Genomic DNA, 6,000 nt, shown 5'->3' on the forward strand with positions numbered 1-6,000 from the left:
TGCAAGGCCAGCTCCTTCCCGCGGTGCGGTTGTGTTCTGCCCCACTCCCTGCCCGCCTCTCTCTCCCCCTCCTCATGCCGGGCCCTGGCCTGCCGGGACAGAGTGATTTGATTTGTTCCCGCCCTGCTTTATTGACTTCCCGCTGGAGCGTGGGCACCCTGGCTGTGGGTTCCCCTCTGTCCTGTCTGTCTTCATTTGCCGCCCCTCTCCGCTCTCCGCTCTCCGCGTCTTCACACCCTGGCGGCCACTGCAGAGCTGCCCCCGCTCTCGGCTCCCTCCTGAGGCCGCCCCATTTCCGGAGGGAAGTCAAACCCCTGCCAAGTTCTTGTTGAATCTAAAGCAATGAGAGCCGGGCAGAGCGGTGAGACAGCCTGCAGGCAGCAGACCAGGGTTCCAATCCCCGGCATCCCACAGGGGTGTCGTTCCCCCACCCCCACCCCCGCCCACCCACTCCTCAAGTCCTGCCAGGAGTGATCCCTGACACAGAGCCAGGAGTCAGCTAAATACTGGGTCTTCTTTCTCTCTTTCTTTCTTTCTTTCTTTCTTTCTTTCTTTCTTTCTTTCTTTCTTTCTTTCTTTCTCTTCTTTCTTTCTTTCTTTCTTTGTCACACCCGGCAATGCACAGGATTACTCCTGGCTTATGCACTCAAGAATTACCCCTGGTGGTGCTCGGGTTCTTCCTTCCTTCCTTCCTTCCTTCCTTCCTTCCTTCCTTCCTTCCTTCCTTCCTTCCTTCCTTCCTTCCTTCCTTCCTTCCTTCCTTCCTTTCTTTCTTTCTCTCTTTCTTTCTTCTTTCTTTCTTTCTTTCTTTCTTTCTTTCTTTCTTTCTTTCTTTCTTTCTTTCTTTCTTCTTTCTCTCTTTCCTTTCTTTCTTTTTCTTTCTCCCTTTCTTTCTTTCTTTCTTCTTTCTTTCTTTCTTTCTTTCTTTTCTTTCTTTCTTTCTTTCTTTCTTTCTTTCTCTCTTCTCTTTCTTTCTTCTTTCTTTCTTTTCTTTCTTTCTTTTCTTTCTTTCTTTCTTTCTTTCTTTCTTTCTTTCTTTCTTTCTTTCTCCTCTTTCTTTCTTTCTTCTTTCTTTCTTCCTTTCTTTCTCTTTCTTTCTTTCTTTCTTTCTTCTTTCTTTCTTTCTTTCTTTCTTCTTTCTTTCTTTCTTTCTTTCTCCCTTTCTTTCTTTCTTTCTTTCTTTCTTCTTTCTTTCTTTCCTTTCTTCTTTCTTTCTTTCTTTCTTTCTCTTCTTTCTTTCTTTCTCCCTTTCTTTCTCCCTTTCTTTCTCTCTCTCTCCTTTTTGGGTCACACCTGGTGATGCTCAGCGTTTACTCCTGGCTCTGCACTCAGGAATTACTCTGGCGGTGCTCAAGGGACCCTATGGGAAGCAGGATTGAACCCGGGTCAGTCCCATGGAAGGCAAATGCCCTCCTGCTGTTACTATGGCTCCGACCAGGGTCTCTGTTCTAAGATCGTCCCCAGCCGGAGGGGCCGGGACTGCCGTGGGAGAAGCTTGAGGCCGGATCTCTGCTCCCAGCCCGCGTTCAGTGATGTGAGCGCTGGCGCCCAGCCCTCTCGGGCCCATCTGCCGCCTGGCCCGCTGGCCCCCGCCTTGGCCACCTCGCCAGGCTGGCAGAAACAGGGAACTCCAAAGCTCTTGCGCCTCCCTCAGAAGGCAGCTCTCTCCCGCTCTCTGCCCACTCTTGGATCGGCAGGAAATGTCTGGTGAACGGGTGCTTTCACCTTCCTGGGCCCCTTCCCCAGGCTCCACTTTTAGTTTTGTTTTTGGAGCCACGCCTGGCAGTGCTCAGGGCTAAGTGCTCAGGGATCGCTCCCGGCAGGGGGGTGGTGGTGAGGGACCCTATGGGATGCCGGGGATCGAACCCGGGTCAGTCGAGTGCAGGGCCAGCGCCCTCCCCACCGTGCTATCATCGCTCTGCCCCCCCACCTCCCTCCCGCCACGAGATTCACTTCTGCACCTTCTGCAGAGAAACCGAGGCTTGTCTGGGCTTGTCTAGGGTGCGGGGGGGAGGGGAACTGAGTGGAGGTGGCTGCGTTCTTGGGTCAGGAGACACTGGGGCTCGGAAGGGCCCCAGAGACATCCCCCCAGCTCACCCCAGCCTCTGCACCTCCTCAGGGGAACTTGTCCTCCAAGACTTCCTGCGTGTTCCCCCTTGCGGGTTTCCACGACGTTTTCCACAAACAGTTCCCCAGAATATCCCAGGCAAGCTGCCAGCCCCGAGGATGCCGGGAGGGAACGAGACGTTCTGTCCTCGCCTTCCTCCCTCCTCCCCGATCTTGGAGCAGGGGAAGCTTGTGTCCTGCCAAGATCTGAGGGGAACTCCTCAGTGCAGTGCTCGGCGGGGACCAGGCCAGGCCTCGCCCGGGGCTCCCACAGGCCAAGCCCTTGGAGCCCTCCCCCCCACCCCCTGGGCCCCATTCCTCTTTGTTGTTGTTATTTTGGGGCCACACCCGGTGATGCTCCGGGCTGACTCATCTCTGTGCTCAGGAATTACCCCTGGCGGGGCTCTCGGGGGACCCTGTGGGATGCTGGGGATCGAACCCCCCCACTTGACCCCTTTGCAAGGCAAACGCCCCTCCCCGCTGTGCTGTCATTCCGGCCCCTTCATCTGTCTCTCGGTCAGCCTGGCAACCTGAGTCCCTCCAGCACCACCCAGAATGGGCCGCAAGGTTCAGTTCTTCGGGGTTCACCTGTACCCCGGTTCTGGTCTCAAACCCTTTCTGGAACTCAGTACCCGCGCCCCCCGCCCCCACCCAGCCTGGGACCTCTCCCAAGACTCTCTGAAAGACTGGGGTGTTCAGATCAGGGGCTGAACCAGTTCATGTTTGTTTGCTGTTGTTTGGGGGCGGGGGGCCACACCTGGCGATGCTCAGGGTTTCCTGCTGGCTCTGTGCTCAGGAGTCACTCTGGATGGTGCTCAAGGGACCAGATGGGATGCGGAGGGCGGAACCCGAGTCTGCCGCTGGCAAGAAAAGCGCCCTCCTCGCTGTCCTATCCCTCCAGCCCCACCAGAGGGCTCCCTGCAGATGGACACCCCCCTGTCCTCCCCTTCTTACCCCCCCTCCCGCCCCCTCCTGAGGACCTTCCAGCCCAGTGACCTCACCCTGAAGGTGTGATTTCACACCTCCCGCCTTTGCACAGGCTGCCATCTGGCCAAAGTATGTTTCTTCCCCCCCCACACACACATACACCCCACTTCCCTCGTCCGGGCACCTCCCCCACCCGATCATCACTCCTGCCTCTGAGATCCCACAAGCCCTAAACTGGATGGTGCATTTTTTGCCTTTATTGTTGTTTTGCCTCCATACCTGGCGGTGCTCAGGACTTATTCCTGGCTCCGCCTCCGCAGTGGAGCAGGGGCGACCCGGCAGGGATGCGGGGACTGAACCCAGCTTGGCCACGTGCAAGACCAGCGCACGATGGTGCTTTTCTTTTCTTTTTTTTTTTTTTTTTTTGCTTTTTAAGTCACACCTGGCGATGAACAGGGGTTACTCCTGGCTCTGCACTCAGGAATGACTCCTGGCGGTGCTCAGGGAATCGAACCCGGGTCGGCCGCGTGTAAGGCAAACACCCTACCCGCTGTGCTATTTCCCCAGCCCCTCTTTTCTATCTTTCTTTCTTTTCTTTCTTTCTTTCTTTCTTTCTTTCTTTCTTTCTTTCTTTCTTTCTTTCTTTCTTTCTTTCTTTCTTTCTTTCCTTCTTGTGTATTTCTTGATTATTCCTCTTTTGAATGTTTTGGGTCACAGCCGGCCATACTCAGGGGTTATTTCCTGGCTCTGCACTCAGAAATCACTCCTGGTGAGCTTGGGGGACGAGATGCCGCTGGATGGAACCCGGGTCTGCGGCCTGCAGGGCAAGCGCCCTCCCCGCGGACCCCTGACGGTTTGTTTGCTTGCACGCACTGAGGTATCACCAGTCTTCCCCGCCAGAGACTGCTGCCCACTTGTCCTCTCAAGGTCACCCCCTCAAGGTCACCTGCCAGCAGGGGACAGCGCCGTGTGCGGTGCCCGAGAATGGCCACCAACTCCGGCGCCTGCCGCTGGGAATTTTCAAGGACTCGAAGCGTTACACAACAGGTCCGGGACTGGGCGGAGAGTCTGGGCTTGGAGGCCTCAATTTCTGCTACCGGGTGACCTTGGGCAATTCACCTCTGGGCGCCTCTCCCGCTTCCCGCCCCCTCCCCGCCGACCGCGCGGGATCACGGGGCCCCCGGGCCCGCCCCGCGTCGGGAAGCGCTTTCTCCGCCCCCCTTTGGATTTCCAGCCGCGTCCTCAGGCCCCGCCGCCACGTCTTACCCCGCGAGTCGCAAACCTCCCCCGAACCTAGCTGACTTCACACCACCTTTGCAGAGACCGAGACGCCCCCTCCCCGTGCACCCGCCCCCCCCACACACACACACCCCAGCCCCTTTCTTCCTTGCGTCCTTCGGCCCCGCAGCTGTGCGCGCGCGCGCGCGGGGGACGGGGCGGGGAGGTGGAGGCGGGACTCGGGCGCTGGAAGGGAGGCGCGGAGCCGTGTGGCCGCCCGTTGGTGCGGGCTTCCCCATCGTTTCTCGGCCCCTTCCCCGCCCCCCAGGTTCGCCCCCACTCCCACCCCCGACACACACACCCCTTAGAAAACTCAGCCTCACACTTTCGAGGGATGTTCCGGGGGAAACGCCGGCGCCGGCGCCCGCAGCCGCCCGTTCTGCAAAGGGCGAGCGCGCGTGGTCCGGAGTGAGGGCGCAAGGCGGGGCAGTGGGGGTTGGGGGGGGAAGGTGGGGAGGCTGGAGGAAACGGGGGACCTTGCACCCCTTCCTCGGAGCCTAGGTGCAGCCCCTCCCTTTCCTAGAACGGGAGCCCTCCCGTGCCCGCCTCTCTCTGCCACTTCCCTCCGCAACCCGCCATTGATTGCCCCGGCCAAGGCCTGGCGAGCTTCGCACTCCCAACGCGCGCGCGATGGGCACCGGCTGCACCCCCCTCGCCCCCGCTCGCCCCCTCGCACACGTCGCGGGCGGGAGGCGGGAACCCCAGACCCCGTGCAACACCCCCTCCCCCCGCCCCTCTCCCGCCGTCGCCGCCTCGGAGGCCCCAGCCCCGGGGCTTGCTTTGTTCGCTGCCCGCCTGCAAGCGGGCGCTGGGCAGGAGCTGTCCACTCGCCGCGGTGCTGGCGCGGGGGCGAGTGACCGTGGTGCGGAGCCCCTGGAGGTCACCGAACCGCCCCCCCCACCGACCCCCGACCCCCAACTAAGGGCTGTCCACGCCGGCGGGGCTGGCCCGGGGCAACCGAGCTCGCCCGACGCTGGAGCTGTCCCCGCCGCGGTGCTGAAACGAGCGAGCGAGCGCGCGCGCGCCCGGCGCTGCCCCGGAGGCAGAGCGGGAGGGGGGAAGCCGTCGGCAGCGTGGGTGGGGGGCCTCCGAGGCGCGGGGCCCAGGGCTGGGGTCTCTTCCCCGACCCCCCGCCCCCGCGGACCGGCTCAGCCCCGGCGGGCGAGCGAGCGAGCCAGCGCGCGCCCTACGTACCTGTTGGCAGCCGCAGCTCCTTGGCGGCCGAGCGGGGCGCCTCTCCCTCCCCCTCTTCCTCCCGGACTCCGCCGCCAGGCGCTCCCGCCTGCCGGGGCTAGCACATGTGCACGCGGGGCGTCGAGCCCCCTTCTCCGGCCCGCCCCGAATGCCAGTCGAGCTGCAGGCACGGAGCCCAGCGGCCTTCCCCCCCCTACCCCCACCCCGCACTCCCGCCCCCAGGGCAGACCAGCTCTGGGAGACCCAGAAAAGAGGCGGGGGTGGCGGGGACAGGAGAGGGCGCCAGCAGAGATGCCTGACAGGGCTGCTGGGAGCTAGGAGCGCCATCCACTCCCGCAGGCAGCTCGGTTGCGGAGGACCGGGGACTTGGGGTTCTGTTGCTTAGGGCACACGGCGGGGGGTGGGGGGGCTCCAGCCCTGGGAAATATCGCTCTGACCTCGCCACGTCCGTGCCCCATGGTTGCAAACTCTGGGTGTGTTTCGACTGATGCATTG

General features: G+C 61.2%; 1 protein-coding gene across 2 annotated transcripts in view; it reads right to left on the reverse strand.

The window, feature by feature from the left end:
* CPLX2 (complexin 2) overlaps positions 1 to 5,663 on the reverse strand; it is an 81,792-nt gene extending 76,129 nt beyond the window's left edge. For both annotated transcript variants that reach the window (XM_055125699.1, XM_055125701.1), the window contains exon 1: positions 5,506 to 5,663. The gene's annotated coding sequence lies outside the window, so the exon portion shown is untranslated. The remainder of the gene's footprint in view (positions 1 to 5,505) is intronic.
* Between the last annotated feature and the right edge of the window lie 337 nt (positions 5,664 to 6,000).

This window comes from Sorex araneus, chromosome 2 (assembly GCF_027595985.1).
Source record: "Sorex araneus isolate mSorAra2 chromosome 2, mSorAra2.pri, whole genome shotgun sequence".
NCBI classification, from domain to species: Eukaryota; Metazoa; Chordata; class Mammalia; order Eulipotyphla; family Soricidae; genus Sorex; species Sorex araneus.